The following is a 17,604-nucleotide window of genomic DNA, read 5'->3' on the forward strand; positions in this document are numbered from 1 at the left end:
TATTGTTGAGTCTCAACACAAAGATTCTATAAAGATTTTGTTTGGACTTAAAAATCTTTATCAAATGGACCCAATGGCTTACCAACTGGTTTAGACATTTCATGAAGTAAATCTTCATTACATTTCTAAATAATGATGATTTGAATAATTTTTCCAAGTTAACACATACAAAAGGTACTTTTCCTCACTTCTCATTTAGAGAAGACTTTTTTTAAATTTATAAATGAAAAATTTAATTAATAAGTGGTGATATTTTAGGGCTCATTAGATTATGAATTCTTTCCTTTGCTATGTCATTGTTTATTGGAAAGAATTTAAGTGGAATCATTTGCCTTTATCATTTGCCTTCTGGTGAGTACACTCTGGCATTCCACCCTAACTTTTAAAGATTTGCTTCATTGTTACTATCTCATAGTGCTTAGCAAGAGGGCATTGTATATAGAATAAATATTGTTAGTGTGAAAAAATCATGTTCAACTGAAACTTTTGTTACACATTTTGGTAATGAATACAGGAGAATGGTGGGCTCAGTTTCGAATATCATACTTGGCTGTTCCAGCCAAATTTTGAAGATTGCTATTTAGACTCTTATCTGAAATTAGCAGTTGAAGGTTCTCCATCTTGTATTATACACTGGTTACACTATTGGAGATTGCCTAGTGTTTAATGGAGAAAGGGCACAATGTATGTTTTGGACATATAATGTTCTGGGCTGCAGTAGTGTTTCTGCCACAGTAGAATAGGGGCAACTCCTTAGAGTAATCTGGTAACATATCAAATCACCAGAATTCTCTTTCTTTCTTTCTCTTTCTTTCTTTCTTTCTTTCTTTCTTTCTTTCTTTCTGTGTGTTCATTGAGTTGGAAATTTCAGCTAAAGTGACTTTCATGCAGTTGGATAATTATCCTGTTAGTATCTTGTTTACTACTGTGTGTAGCATAGATCTCTTGGATATTATAGCAATTTTCAGTGTGGAATGTGAGAAAACTAAATAATAGTACTTTAAATAAAGGTAGGTCTTGATGTGTGAGCACTTATAGTATTTAGTGTAGCAAATAATATCTTTGCTTTATACTATTTGATAAGGCTTTTCAATTTGTCATATCTTCCACATCACTATAAGAAGGCCTTTCATGATACCTTCTCTCTCTCCCTCTTTCTCCCCCTCTTTCTCGTTCTTTCTCTCTGTTGTTGTTATTTTCCTCTGAGTATCTTAGGAAACTTGGCTTAAAAATAATAAGTAACAAAATCATTTAGCTTATTAAGATATGTGGAAAGGGAGTTTCAATTTTAATCTCAATGGCTGCTAAATCAATAATTAAAAACACACTGAAATTAAAGGGAAAAGCATTTAAGTGAATGAGCCCAGTTCTTTCTTGAATAGGACAAGCCCTTTAAATATGGTAATTGATTGTATAAGGTTTGTTTTTAGCTTTGAAAACTAACTTTGTGCTTTTTTGTCTCCATGCTATTTCTTGGGGAGACTGAATATTGTTATGAACTCAAAAATAGATTTATATAAAAAATTGTCACAGATAATAGTTAGTCAATTGAATTCTGTCCTATTAGTACAGTGGGAAGAACAGGATTATATTTCTTTGGTGTTCCACATAAAAACACTTTGTTTCTTTGAGCACTGTGGAGCCAATGGGATTCAGCTTTTGCATACAAGTGAGTTAACCACAATGCTTATTGAAAACAGCTTGCTCAGGCTGCTGTCAGGTCTTGCAACCAATATAAATGCCTTGCAGGCAGATATAAATGCAGCCCATGCATTAAAAAAAATATTAAAACACTTACTGGCACAAGCTTATAGATGGTATTCAAGTTTCATTCAGGCTCTGGTATCTGAAAGTCTCTTATGACTTTCCTATTTCCTTTAGCTTCAGGACATTGAAATAAGCCTGACTCAGAGACAAGATATGCATATTTATATATGTTTTATAAGAACAACTAACCTTGAAAAAATGCAGAATATACTCAGAGAGGGCTGAATTATGCTTACTTTTCAAATTCCCAATAGTCCTTTATTTTCTGAACAGTGATTTAAAGTCCTTGTGAGTGAAGAGCTTTGAAAGGGGCATTTATTAATGTGCTCAATATATTTATTTATGACCAAATGTATTTTAAAAACAGCATGTGTCCTAGATTTGGAAAATGTTGTTAGGATTCTTTAGTGTCATTTTACTTGCTTTGGAAGACTTATAGTCTCAGTAAGTATTTTAATTTTGACTGGAGAAAAAGGAGGAAAGATGAAAAAAGGAAACCCACTAAAGTGTTTTTAGTGTATAGTTGTTTATTCAGAATTCTCATTACCAGAAGTCTCAAATAGCATTTCTGTAAATCACACATGCAGTGATAATTGATTTTTATAATGGTAAGTTTTAGTTATTGCTACATATTGAAGAGCCTCTGAATCATTAAAGAAACATTATGATTAGATTAGTTTTAGTATCAAGTGTTTAACATTACATCTCCTTTCAGGGTACAATATATCATTCACAGAGATACAAATTTGCCTTTCAAATTCTGCACATTCCTGGGAAAGCTGTGCGGGGCTGGTTAAACATCCCTTACGTTAGCACATGCTACATTGAAAAGGACCCTCTTCTCTCTCTCAAATGGTTTCATCAGTGTCATAATATTTAGAAACATGGACCTGGAAGGTAACTGAGCCCATCTTGATTATATCTGATTTTAAGAAACCAGGTCCTTTGGCCCTGTTTGGACTGTCTTCTGCATTGGTCTCCCACACATCTGCCTCCCTCGCCTTCTTCCTTCCCCAATGCATCCTTCCAGAACTTTGGCAAGATAATATTTCTAAAATATACTTTCATTTGTGTCACATTTCTGTTCATGAACCTTCCATGTGTTCCTTCTCTCCTCCCCTTCCTCGCCCCATTTCAATCTCTTTTCTGGTTAGCATTTAGGTTGGAGATAGTAGTCAATGGAGGATAGAAAAGAGTGTCAAGAGGGAAAAACAAAAACCTGAGATAAAAAAAGAGAAGGTGAAACAACTAAAAGAGATAAACTTGGGTTCTCAGACACTTAGGATAAATGATTTATAATGTATATACTTAGTGTGTATTATGCTGCAAGTTAGAAATATTGTTTTGAGATCCTCAAGATGGTTTTATCTAGTTTAGAGTATGACCTGTGCTATTTCCTTTGTTAGAAATTATGGATTTTTTTTTTACTGCTTTGGAAACCAATGAATGATGATCCAGTTAACATGTATCTCTAATATTATTGGCATGTTAATTTTCACTGATGCATAATTACATCTGATATCTAGAAAATATAAGATAGTCTGACAAACTATCATCTAGAATTAGGCTGGGAAGGATCATTTCACTCTTAGGCCCCCATGTGACTGTGGCCCATGCATAAATAAATAATAGATTCTGAAGGGAGGTCTGAGTTGGGCAAGACAAAATTGTGAGATGGGGGTTTTCCATTCTCACCACATCTACCTTTCCTTGTACACCATTTCACTTTACTTTCCATTTTACTCTGTACCGTCTCGTTAGTTCAGACAGGTTTTTGCTTTTCACTTTTTCCCTGCTGCAGCTTCCTCACCTAAACAAGGGAGGTTCAACCTTATTGAATCTTACTTTTTGTTAACTCTGCTTACATCTTAAACCATGTCTATTGTAAAATAAAACATCCCATACAGAAAATCACCCAAATTAAATGTATGGTTTAATGAATTATATTATAAGGTAAGCATCACCCAGGTCAAGAAATAGAACTTTCCCAGCCACCCCAGAAGCCCTTCTATTTGTACCACCCCAGTTATAACCCTTTTCTCCTGCCATTATCCCAACTTTTATAGTAATGACTTCCTTGCATTTTTCTTTTAACAGTTTTGTCACTAACATATACAGTTTTGAAATTTTGACATGATTTTAAGTCTTTAAAAAAATCTCTATGTTCCTTTTCCATCCCTTTCATTTCCTTATAATATATCTATTTAAAAAGCTAGGAAATTTGATATGTAGAATTTGCCACTGTCTGGACTTTGATGATGATATCCTTGTGGTACAGTTTAATATGTTTCTTTGTCATGGATATTTCTTGCACATTGGCTACTGAATCCAGAGGGTGGATCTGATTTATGCATAATTCCTTTGACAAGACTATACACAGTATTTGGTATGATTATAGGAAGTACTAGCCTAGTTTTCTCTTTTTGTGATTTTAGTAACCACTGATATTGACTGCCTACATACATAATTTATTGGCAATTATAAATGGTGATTTCTAATTCTACCATTTCTTTTTCTCATTTATTAATTACCATACTTTTATAAAGAGACAGTCCCTCTCATCTCCCATTTGATTACCTAGTGCAACAGTTCATCTAGGAAAAGCTGGATAAATGTTGCTTCCATCCCTTTATTTACTAGTTTTCAAGATAATGAGGTTTTTCTCTGTCATCATTGGAAGGTGACTAATGTTTAAAATATTATTATGATAGATTTCAACTCCTTACAATTTGTATCATTGTTAAAGCTCACATACTATGTGATTAACCTTTCTTAATCTTTATGTTACTATACAGTCATTATTATCTAGCTAGGGATGGCCTTTTCAGTAACTGAATTTATTTTTGATAGACTTAATTCTTTTATTTCCCATTTCCTCCTACAGAATGTAAGTGACTTTATGTAAATATAAGTGCTATAATAAAAGAAACACATGTTTATTGTGAAAAAAATGTTAAAAATTAAAAGACAATAAAATTAACTTACAACTCACCACTCAAAACTAACCACTATCACATTTTGGTAAGTAGCTTTCCAAAATTCTTCATGCATAATATATCAAATTTAAATCTTACTCTTTGTTTTAGTCTATGATATATGATGAATGTATTTTCATGTGAATAAATATAGACCATCTCATTACTTTGAATGTATGGATATAAATTAATGGATATTAAGTTTCTATTTTTCCACCAAAAATAATGCTACTGAATAATTACTGAAAATAATTACTGAAAATACAAATATATATGTATATATTTGTATTAGAGATGCAGTACATTTCCTAGCCCAACCATATATCCTCAGAAAGTTATGAATAAGGAGTGAATATAATACATTACATTAAACCCTCCCCTCAACAACTGGGATACTAATCTAGAGTTTTATAAAGTAGCTTAACCCAAACTGATGAGATAATAGTAGCAATCAGATTTTTTGCTTAATAATTTATTTATTTTTAATTTTTTCAATGTTTATTTATTTTTGAGAGACAGAGACAGAGCATAAGTAGGGGAGGGGCAGAGAGAGAGACACACATAGAATCTGAAGCGGGCTCCAGGCTCTGAGCTGTCGGCACAGAGCCTGACGTGGGGCTGGAACCCACGCACCGTGAGATCATGCCCTTAGCCGAAGTCGGACACTCAACCGACTGAGCCACCCAGTTGCCCCCAAAATTTAGAATTGTGAACTGATAAACTGTGCTAGTCACTGATCATTTCAGTTGGGGGTTACAGTAGCCATATTTGGCCATGTGAAACCTGAGGTTTACAAAGAAATAGCAAGTCTATTGACCAAAAAAAAAAAAAAAAAAAAAATAGAGCAGATATACAGGGCACCTACTATGTGCCACTCACTGTTCTAGCTTCTTGGGATACATCAGTGAATGAAACAGTGATTTCTGTTTTCGTGGAACACACATTCTAGAGACAAGAGACAATAAACTATTGGCATTTTAAATGAACAGTATAGCATATTAGCATCATATGGAAATAAGGAAAAGGAGAGAAGAATAAAGGAGGTAGGAACATAGGTTTTAGAAAAGGGTGATGTTGTTCTTATGAAACTAATTGAGAAGCCCGCTGCCCTAGTTCTGGTAACTTTCCAGTTAGTAGTTCCAGTTTGCATGAATCCTGTCTTCTTATACTCATTTACAGTACAGATATAGTATTTATAGTATGCTGACTTTTGTGACATTTAGGTATCCTTCAATAAGTCTCCTTTTTTATTTTAACTAGTTTTAATCTGTTTCTGTTCTTTTCAACTTTGATGAAAACATTCTTATGTACTAATTTACCCGATTACTTTTCTTGGATAATTTCCTATAAATAGATTACTGGATTAATGAGAATTCACCTTCAAATTTCTCAGATACCTTTTGGCTGAATTTGTGCTTTAGTTTCCCAACTTCTGTTAATATTGAGGGGGATGATAAATATCCATAGGACATATGAGCCAACATATTATATATCAGAGAGGGTCTGGTCAGGAGCCAGTCATTTAAGAAGAGAAATTTTGATATAAAGAATTTTTTTATGAGATAAAAGGTGGGTAACTATTAAAAGACATTAAAAAAGGGACCCCAAAATCCATAGAGGTAGCATCTGTAGAGTGTGGCTACTACCCTGAGAGCTGAGGGAAAAGTCAACAAGGAAGGAACTGGGGAGAAGGTCCTGCAAGGCTGAGGTGCAGACCTCTAAGGAGAGGGTGTGGTTGCCACTAGGCCATGCCGCTCACCACTCTGGTGATGAAGGAGCTTGTCTTGAAAACTGAAAGCCACCATTCTTAGGGTGATCCTTTCTGATGGGCACCTACTGCTGAACTGGCAGGAATGCCCCCAGCTTCTGGGACCCTGAAAGTCCCTTTTTCCTTTTGGACCCTGGCCTTGTCCTTCCAGGACTCTTGAATGGCTGTGTCTCACAGTGAGCCAACTGGCAAAATACAAGCATAGTCTGCAGACGGAAAACAAAGTGGGGTTGAAGCTGGGACACTATATATTAATATCTGCAAATGTGGTCAGTGTATTCTGATTTAAACCCATTAACAGAATAGTTTTGATATGATAGAAAATAAGGCAAAAATCCATTTGCTTTTCTCTACACAAAATGGTCTATTTGGGCTCAATCCCATTTGTTCTAAAGCTATTCTGAGCATGAGAAAAGTTTCTAATATTTTAAAAATTCCTTCTTTGGGCTATAATTCTGCATCACTTTCTGGCAAAGTGATGGGATGGTTTGTTTCATCATTCAGTTTTACCACCCGAGTGAAGACCAGATAGTGCTTGAGTCCAGAGAGAATTTTATTGATTTAAGTTTAATACTGTGTATTAATCTTGCTGTGAACAGCCTTTCCTACTCATCAGATTCCCTATATACTGCTTACAATTATTTTCCATGTATAACTCGCAAGCCTTTTCAAATGCATTTGTCTCATGGGAATCCAAAAGCTCTAGAAACATTATAGTGTGTATTTCAGTGGTTGCAATTTCAAGGTGCAGCAACACCTGGTGAGGCCATCACAATTCATCTTCTGTCTCTTAGGGAATGTAGTAAATTTTCCAACGAACTAGATATTTTTTCTGTATTTATTTCTCTTCTTTTTCCTTCATATTGCACCTGCTTACCAAATTATACTAATATAAAGAAATAAAATTATTCTAAAATGGTATTTGACTACAACTGTTACTTATATAGGATAGTAATCACTGTTGGCTTTTTTTAAATAAACAAAAGCCTTCCTCTTATTAGCACCCCACATTATATAGTCTGAAGGTAAACTCCCATCATGTCTCACTTAGAAGAACATTATTAGGCTAGCCCACTAAATTGTTGCTTATACTCTATTCTTAGATGCCCCAAATCTGTCCTCCATACTTCCATCTGTGAGGTCTTTCCAAAAGACCTCATCTTGTTCGTATCAGTTTTTCTCCAGGGTTAAACCCCCCCCGCCCCCCTTCCGTTGCTCCCCAGTGACCAAGTTCCTTTGCAAGGAGACAGGCCATCCCCAACAGCTCACCCCCTTATATTCTGTATCTCAGTTGCCTGAACCACTGGCTATCTTGCACAAGGGCATACTATTTTTGTGCCTAGTGGGTTTCTGCTCATTCTTCCAGACTCAGACTAAGGTTTGTCATAAAAATTCTTTGGAAAGAGTTGTTTATTCTGTGTCACCAGTGTTTTATTCAGTACTCATTCAGACATTTCAAATATTTGAGCACTTACTATGTGCAAGAGAAGAGAATAGAGAGTGATGAGGTAAAAAGATGGCAGTTTTAGGTAGGATGACTGACTTCTCTGAAGTAATGTTGAACAGAGAGCTGAATGAACAGATGGATTGAACCGTGTGGTTGTCTGGGAGAAGAGCATTTCAGGCATAGGGTATAGTAAGTGCAAAGACCCTGAGGCAGGGATGTGCTTTGGTACAGAAGGAGTAACATGGAGAATGACTGACAGGAGAAGAGGGAGAAAGGGGGTGTGGTTAGAGACAAGATTGGATGCTAGGGTAGGATTAAGACAGATCACATAAGACCTTGTAGGCCATGGTAAAGATGTTGGGTTTTATTCTGATTGAGATGGGATGTGAAATATTGTATAAGAGGATATAGGATTAAGTCCTCCTCCCCTATTTGCTTTTATAGTAGAAAAAGCCTAATTCTTTAGAACATAGGACATTTTTCAGGTAAAATTCTTTTCACTGTTGCAGCAAAACCTGCTGGGCAACAATGGGTTAACCTGCTATTTTGCCTTTTGTGGGTAGGAGATATATTTAGGTGAAAGGAAATGATGATTCTTGGAAAAATCAATTTCTTCTTATCAAATCTCTGAAAATGAAAAAAGCTCACAGTTTTTGCAATTCCTTGGAAAATAGTTTTGTATTCAGTAGTGGTGTTTGATCATGTATTAACCTATATTGATCAAATCAAAGTGTTGGAATGGCTCATTGTTTTTTGTTCTGTTTAGTTTCGTTTATCACTTTATGTCTGAATACATGGGCTATATTTGTGATTTAAATTACTATTTAAAAATTCATAGTAAAATCTTAACAGAGGCAACAAAAATAGAAACCCAGAAGTATACAATTGTTTTCACTATGGAAAGGACTTTTTTTTTAAGAGAAAAGATCTTTATCATTTTGTATAATGAATTAATGTGCAATTTGCATGACTTTTTTTTTTTTTTTTTTACAATTTAATGGGAATTCTAAAAGTAATATAGGATATAATGCATCTGGAATTTCAACTGACTTTTAAAAATAAAAAGGATACTTTAAAATCATGGACAACCTTAGGATTAAAATCCAACTGTATGTTAGAAATTATGTGTGAAGGTCAGGGATGTGGGAATCTCAGTCTCAAACTATAGTGCTTTAGTTTATCCAGTCAAATTTGATATGGTTATGCCATCCACTTTATACCATGTGGCCCATTCCAGTTTTGATATGAATTTCAGAAGTGCAGTACCAACTCTGACACTGGAGTCTTCCTCTGAAGAGCTGTATTTACTTCTTTTTAATAACTGAGGATTTTACATGACTTAACATCTAACCCTTCCATGCAAATGGATCAATAAGAATTTTAGTTTCAACAACATTTAAATAACAACCAAAAAAGAGTTCAACTACATAAAACTGTACCAAAGAGATATGAAGTGCATTAGAATCCAATGGGCAAAATGGGTGAAGGGGAGTGGGAGATATAGGCTTGGAATGAATGTCATAGGAATAAAAGGCATGGCACAAGGAATACAGTCAATGATCTTGTATGTCAATACGAGTCAGTAGCAATGCATAGTGACACATGGTAGCTATGCTTGTGGTGAGCACAGCATAATGTATAAACTTGTGGAGCTACCGTGTTCTACACCTGAAACTACTATAACATTGTGTGTCAGCTATACTCAAATAAAACAAATTTGATGTATTATAAGGAAAAAAGTAAGGCTCCGATTGTATATATATAGCATAAAGCAACTATGTTTAACAAAAAACTTCTGTGAATAATGGTAGTAATATTGATGCTGATAATAATAGAAGAAAAAAAAGAATCCAATGGGAGCACAGATTTTGTACATGCTCACGTTTCCACTCCCCCAGATCTTATACTCAGTGCAAAAAGGTAGTGATAGAAAGGGTCTCCCTGTATGTTTAAAAGCAATCACACCAGAAAAGGAGAGGGAGGATGAACCAGAATGAAACTTTCTCTAAAAATATTTTTAAAAGTTGCCCTTCCCTACACTTATCATATATTAGATGTAGGTTATTTAGTTTTGGATACTTGGTGTTTTGTGAAAAAATAGAATATTTTTATTCTTTTAAAGTCTCATATTTAAGGCTTCGTGTTTCCCAGAATTTCATTTGAGTTCCAGAAGATATGAAATATAAAACTAGATTTTTTAAAAAGTTGCTGAATTAGTGTCCCATCCACATCCAAGTTAGACAAAGCTCACATGATCCAAAAAACAAAAAAACATTTCATTGACAGTTCTTTCTGACAGTCTTTAGGGATGTGTGTGTGTGTGTGTGTGTGTGTGTGTGTGTGTGTGTGTTCTAAAACAACCAAAGAACTTAATATCAAAGAAATAGCAATGATTTGTGATTTAGCCCATACACTCAGAGTGATAACTTTTGCATAAAGAATAGGGCAGTGAATTTGGCCAGAGAGAAGGACTAACAGAGGGAAAAAGCCTGTGTTCAGTACACTTTGATGTATCTCAGCTACCTGGTCAAGCTATGTGCAAGAGTCCTAGGAGTTCCAGATCATTGTTAACCAGCTGTAAGAATATTCCCAGGAAAAGTATCCTGCCTGAATGCTTTTGTTGTGACACGTTCTAATCCTAGTGTGCCACACTTTGTTCTGGCCTCAAAGTACTTGGGATAGTTTCTGGAAGATCTTGGGGATAGAAAACACTGTGCTGGGATGGTGGCATTAGGGGAGGAGGTGGAAGATAGGACGTGTTTGGGAATTTTGTATCCCGGGGCACATTTTACTAAATGTTAGTCCCCACTTCCCATTATTGTAGTCAAGGAAGACAGGACAAGAGATTCAGAAAAATTAAAAATGCACAAGCAAGTGTTCTCACAAAGAGGCAGTTAAAAGTCAGGATCCGTGGAAACCAGGATTGGGAAATTCTTTAAAAAAGAAATTACAATAATCTTGTAAGAGAATGAGTAAGAAGATGCAGGAATGGGATTAATTTTAAAAAAGAGAGAAATAGGGTAGATGAACAAATATCCAATTTTCTTCCCACTAGGTAAAGCGTTTAAGGCCATTTTTCACATTTTCTGACAGAAAAATGTGTCTGTGATATTACAGCCCCTAACACGGGCAATGTTCAGACTTTCTGATTCTGCATTTTCTGAACATTGATGGTTCCTTCACATGGCTCGGCCCTTTAGAGATGAGCATTTCTCCTGCTCATCAACCTGGCAGGGCTTGGAGGTTATTAACACCGGCCTACTTTCAAAGTCCTGAGCTGAAGCCCCAGGGTATCCAGTTGTATAGTGAAACCCAGACAGGAGGAATGGCAGTCTTTCTGTCTCTTTATGGGGAAGAAATCATCCCCGTTAATTAAATGAAGAGTTTGAGCGGTGCTTGGAGACTTGTCTGTAGCTCTCCTGTGGAAAGAGTTTTCTTTGTCATGTCTTTGGAAGTTAAGCCTCCAGTTCAAGCTTTTCATTTGTGAATTAGAATTTGAACTTTTTTTTTCATTAAGGCAAATAAAATCCTTGCACTCAAATTTCTAAGTATAAATAAAAATCATAGATCTCAAATGTAGATTTGGACCATTGACCACTCTACTCTTTTAATTATAGCTCTAAGGAAGTGGGTTAGAGATTGAATGCAGTAACATATATCATAGTTAAAAGCTCAGGTTTTCACTGGATTTTTAACTCTCATTTGTGTGATCTCTCCTTTATCATATGCTACAAATACTGGGGGTTGAAAATGGTGTCTGCAGTTACCTAGGGCGCCAGCCCCTGGGCCTAGTGTTCCTTTAGTCTGTGAGTTGCTACAGAGTTGCTGGCTTGTTTCTAGTGAATTACCATTTTGCACATTAAGGACAATGCAAGGGCAGCTCTGGGATACCAAAGTAAGTCTTATACCATTTGCTAAATAATGGGAAAAGCCTGTATTTGGAGCCAAACCTGATTTCTGCCTGGCCTCTTTCTAGATGTGTGGACCGTAGGAAGTTCACTTATTTCTTCAACCCTTATTATAAATATGAGAATTTTGTACACTGCTTGTGTCATCTGAGACACTGCCAGGCACTTGATGGGAAATTTTTAAATAATAGCTACTTTACTATTTAGGCATTAATTAATAAAATATTGTCACTTTGAATCTTTTCTTAGAATTGAAGTCATCTAACATTTACATACATCTTCATTCTCTACTCAGCTACTTAAGGATTCAGGCATTTGGGAGAGATGGGTTGACTGTGTCTTCAAATTATTTGCCTGCAAGTTTTCAGAGAGAAGGCATTACATTGCATTTTGAGCACTCATTATTTCCAAGGTCATCTTCTCAAACCACCTCCTTGTCCCCAATACCGTTCTTACTAGGGAGAACTACATATGTTGCAATTTGATTTTTCTTTGCACTGTCCTAGCTATTGCATGAAATTTTGCTGACTTCTTATTCTTCATCCTCTACCTCAGATCTCAATACAAACATATGTATACCACCCCTATACCACTTACACAGGAGACTGACAATGTCTCTCCTTCCTTCATAGTATCTTTTTTTAAAAAAAAAATTTAATGCTTATTTATTTTTGAGAGAGAGAGAGAGAGAGAGAGAGAGAGAGAGGCAGGGCACATGTGGGGGAAGGGACCAGAGAAGGAGAGACACAGAATCTGAAGCAGGCTCCAGGCTCTGGACTGTCAGCACAGAGCCCAGTGCAGGGCTTGAACTCACAAACTGTGAGATCATGACCTGAGCTGAAGTCGGACGCTTAACCAACTGAGCCACCCAGGCACCCCCATAGTCTCTTTCTAACTGAGCCTTCTGTTGCCTTTAGTGTCCCTAAGTTAAACTCATTCTCCCCTGACTGTTGTCACCTGCATTGTTATAAACGTAATTGTTCAAGGTCACATAAGTTTATCTCTTTAATAGCCTCTAATTCTTCAAGCTATTTTATAACTTGGATCCTGCCAGAGACTTTTAAAGTTGCCAGGTTTCTGTCCACCTGAATATTTAAAATACATGAAACAAAAATTTCAAACAGAAATACACTGAAGATCCTTCATATTAAAGTCATTTGTTTCTGATGTTGCAATTGGGTATCATTCTTCAACTAAGTAAATATATACGTAAAGATGCCTGTTTCTGTAGTGCTGTAAAAATAGAATAAAATTAACAAGGAAATAAATTCTAGTCATTGACCAGATTTTAGAGAGGGTTTGTAAAAAGCAGGGGTTGTCAAACTACAGCATATCAAATCTGGCCCACTGTCTCTGTGTCTCTGTAAGGCCTGCAACCCAAGAACATTTTCTTACATTTTCAAATGGTTGAAAAACATCAAAAGTAGAATAATATACATATATATGTGTACACACACACACACACACACATATATGTATATTATTCTATAATATACCATGAACTCACCAACTCTGAGATCATGACCTAAGCTGAAGTCAAACACTTAACCAACTGAGCCACCCAGGCACCCAGTCACTATATCTTTAAATCTATAATTTCCCTGTCCTTTTTTCTCTGTGAAATATTTGTTGAAGAAGCCAGAGCATTTGCCCTGTAGACTTTCTGGCATTATTTATTTTGCTGATTGCACCACACTTGTGTTATCTAACATGTTCCTTTGTCTCCTGTATTTAGTATGAAAGCTATTTGGAAATAGAGGATTGATCAAATATATGCTCGATTTAGGACAAGAATACTTAATAGGAGGATCCATCAGGAGGCAAATTAATATTTTGTGTCTTTCTTTTTATAATTTAGAGGCCTTGATGATCATTGCCCAGATCCATTATTTCATTAGGGTGACATTATAATTCCATCCTTCCTTTTTAATTTATTAGCTGAAAAACTTCTATAAAGGGAAGCTTCTCATCTTCTCACATACACATACATATTAAACATACTTCTTTGATCATATTTTCAATCATTTGCAGTTACTATTATTGTTGCTTAAAATACTCCACTTTTAAAAACTACTTCATTTTTTAGATAGTGGGAATTTAGCTACAAAATTTTAAACATATTTTTAAAAGATTATCTTAATTTATGTCCCAAGAATTTGTGTCTGGTTTTATTTAAAGTTTACTTTAAGGGGAGGCTGGGTGGTTAAGCATCCAACTCTTGATTTTGGCTCAGGTCATCATCTTATGGTTCATGAGACTGAGCCCTGCACTGGGCTCTGCGCTGACAGCACAAAGCCTACTTGGGATTCTCTTTCCCTTTCTCTGCTTCTCCTCAACTTGTGGGCACATGCATGCATTTTCTCTCAAAATAAATAACCTTAAATTTAAAAAAAAAGAGTTAAAAACGTTTAGTTTAATGCTTTTTCTTTATACATGCAGCGAATTCTGAGTGCAAATAATTAAACCTTGCAATGTGAGTTTTGTGCTAGAGATGTCAGCCTCCACCCTTCTAAGGGCAACCCTTCTTGAGTCCTATGATCACATCATGTGGGGTGAGGCTCTTGCTTGTCTCTGCCACCTCACCATTTCTTTTCTTATTTAATGTAGCTTAAATGAGTTGTCTGCAACCAGAAAAGGCTAAGATAAACAGAAATGTTCATGTTAATAAACTGTAGATTGAAAATAAAGAGATTTGGTTCTTGCTGTGACTCTAGCACTAGGGTACAAGTGGTCAAATTGGTCTAAATCAGCATTTTCCCCAGTGATATCCCTCAAAACCATAATTCTGTGGGATCCTTTGCACAAGAGTTTCTTGCTCACATCAATTTGGGAAATAGTGCCTATAATTTTCATGTCTTGGTATGTCACTAGGCCTGTTAGCATAAAAGGCTCTGAGAATTTTACAGGAAAGAAATCCATTTAACTTGGTGTTAAGTGTGTGGTTTCCTAAGTCTACCTGGCCACAAAATCATTAACACTACTATCTTGTGCCTTGGAGTTGCGAGGTGCACCTTGTGGGAAATGTTAGAATAGCTAATGTCCAGGTCCTCCTTAATTCTCCAAGTTAGATTGTCCTGAAAAAATGTGTCAGAAATCAAATTTTTTTCTTCCATATGGAACCTGCCCTCTTTCTTTTGTCTTCTTTGGCTCAATCAGTGAAGCTGACTTTATCTCATCCCCCAAATTACCCAGGTAAAAACTATTCTTGGACATCACACTTAGGCTGGATATGAATTTTGGTTGTAATCATTTTCTGAAGAGGCCCAGAGAAAAAGAGGGATGGCTTTGCCAAAGTAGACAAAAGGAAACTCTTAGGAAGACTAGTGGAGTATTGGAATATTAGATAATTAACTTAGAAAAATGGGAATTTGAAGTTCTACAAAATAAAGATTGAAACCTAAAACAGGGCGGTCATTGTGAAAATAGCAAATGGAAGTTACTCCTCATCAGCTGGGAGAATTTTCATTCCAGCACACATATTTAGCATCACCAGGGCTTTTGGTTTATGGACCTGTGAACATCTAGCACTCACTCTGCCACTAAATGGGTCACCCTCAGTAAATCATATGGGCCACAGCTTCTTTATGTGCAAAGTGAGAGTGTTTCACTAGATGATCCCCAAGGTCCCCTTCTGTTCTAAATCAGTGATCCCAAGAAATGTGTTTCAAAAGCATCTGTATTTTATATACTCTTGGTGTATGGAGAAACGAAGTAAAAAAGACTTTCCTCCTTTTCAAGTGTATTTATGTTGTCAAGCTTAAAAGATGGGCTGGAACTTTCTTGAATATAGTGGTAATGTGCTTGGTGAAAATAGTGTGGTTTTGGAAAAGGAGTTCAGAATTAAAAGAAAAATATGATAGAGCTCTAGAAATCATTTTTTCTCTCAAATATGCAAATGAACAAATAATTTGAAGTGATTATTAGCATCAGGGTGATACAGCAAATATTCTGAATATAAATAACTGATTATTTGCAGAAATTGTTAAAAACAGAAAAAATAAGAATAGGCAATAGCAGGGAAAGAACATGGACTCTGGGACAAGTAGAGCATTTGAGATAGGTTTTTACAATGTGAAAAAGACCTTATGGGCAGGCTGGGACATCATTTCAGATTTTTATTTTCAATTCCCAGCATGTTCTTTTACTAACCTTTTTCTTTTTAATTGCATTCTCATTTTATCCAAGCCAATAGCTTCAGAATTACTGTGCTTTTCGTTTCATGCAGTCAGTTTGCAAATAGAGCATGTCTGGGTTCTTCTGTGGCAAAGAGAATTAGGGAAAAAAAAAGTTAGCTTTGATTCTGTAACAAAATGCCGGTAAACACAGCAAAACTTAATCATGGTCGTACTCTAAGTGGCCTTATGAAGCTATCTGCTCATGACTGTGCCCAAAGTAAAGCTTTAAAGCTCCCTGAAAATATTTGCTAGCCGGAAGCCATCAAAGGTAAATGACCTTAATGTATACTTCTAGTGGAGAACTAGATACTTTAGTGAACTCCAGGAAACAAAAGTAGACAAAGTATTCAATGGCAGTGCATAGAGCAACCAAGTTTTTACTTCTCACCTCAGGCCTGTAAAGCTATTGCACAAAGCAGCCATGAGTAGTGTCCACTTTTAATATGGTATTTGCAATTCAAATGTTTTTCTTCCTCAGTTTTAATCTGCAATTGCAAACACTGTATTCCGCTTTTGCTTGTCATATCCTTGGGGCTTTGTTCTGCCAAATTGTTAGCTCACTACTTTTCATGGTAATTTATAGAACCCAGTTCACTTTGTGTCACCACAGGTTATAAATGAAAATGGAAACAATTTGCTCTTAAGAAATCTTTCTGAAACAAAATGCAAATAACATACTGAAACAAACTAAAGGTATTTAAAAGAGCAGTGCAATGTAATTATAGGGGTTATATTACAACAAACATTTTCTTGGTCTCTCTCTCTCTCTCTCTCTCTCTCTCTCTCTCTCTCTGTCAGAGGATATCTTTCTTTCTGTATTGAAATTAAGATACTTTCTCTTAGGAACTTTTTAACTACTTGTTTTTCCCAATTAGTTAAGTTAAAAACTCTGGACTGTGGTGGGAGTGGAAGGGGTGGTCTTGGAGTTATTCCTGAGGGTTTGCAAATCTATCTGTATACTAAGCACTGTTGCTACACTGAATAACCTGTTTTTCACAACCTGTTTCTCACATTATTGGACCACTTATATCCTTCCTTCCTTTCTTCCTTCCTTCCTTCTTTTCTTTCTTTCTTTCTTTCTTTCTTTCTTTCTTTCTTTCTTTCTTTCTTAAGTACTCTCCACATCCAACATGGGGTTTGAACTCACAACCTGAGATCAAGAGTCGCATGCTTTATTGACTGAGCCAGCCAGGGACCCCTATTTTTAAATATAACAGAAGTTGTGATTGAATTTCTTGAAATCTAAAATGAAATCATGGAACATTTTTTCCAATTATGAATTTTCTTGACAGATTATCAAAGAAGTATCACTGTAACAAGTGAGTATTTTACATGTAAATCTAAAAAGGAGTTTCTCAGGCTCCTCGTTGTGAACCCACTTCTCTGTCCAATATGTTGAATAATAGAATTAAATTGGTCATTGAAAAGAATCACTATGAGTTTCAAATATGATTCTTTTAGAGCAGGGTTTCTTAATCATGAACTGATGGATCCCTGGAAATTGCTTTTAAACTTGCATATATATATATATTGCATATAAATATATATTGCATATAAATTGCAT

Source organism: Panthera onca, chromosome B3 (genome assembly GCF_046562875.1).
Source record: "Panthera onca isolate mPanOnc1 chromosome B3, mPanOnc1 haplotype 2, whole genome shotgun sequence".
NCBI classification, from domain to species: Eukaryota; Metazoa; Chordata; class Mammalia; order Carnivora; family Felidae; genus Panthera; species Panthera onca.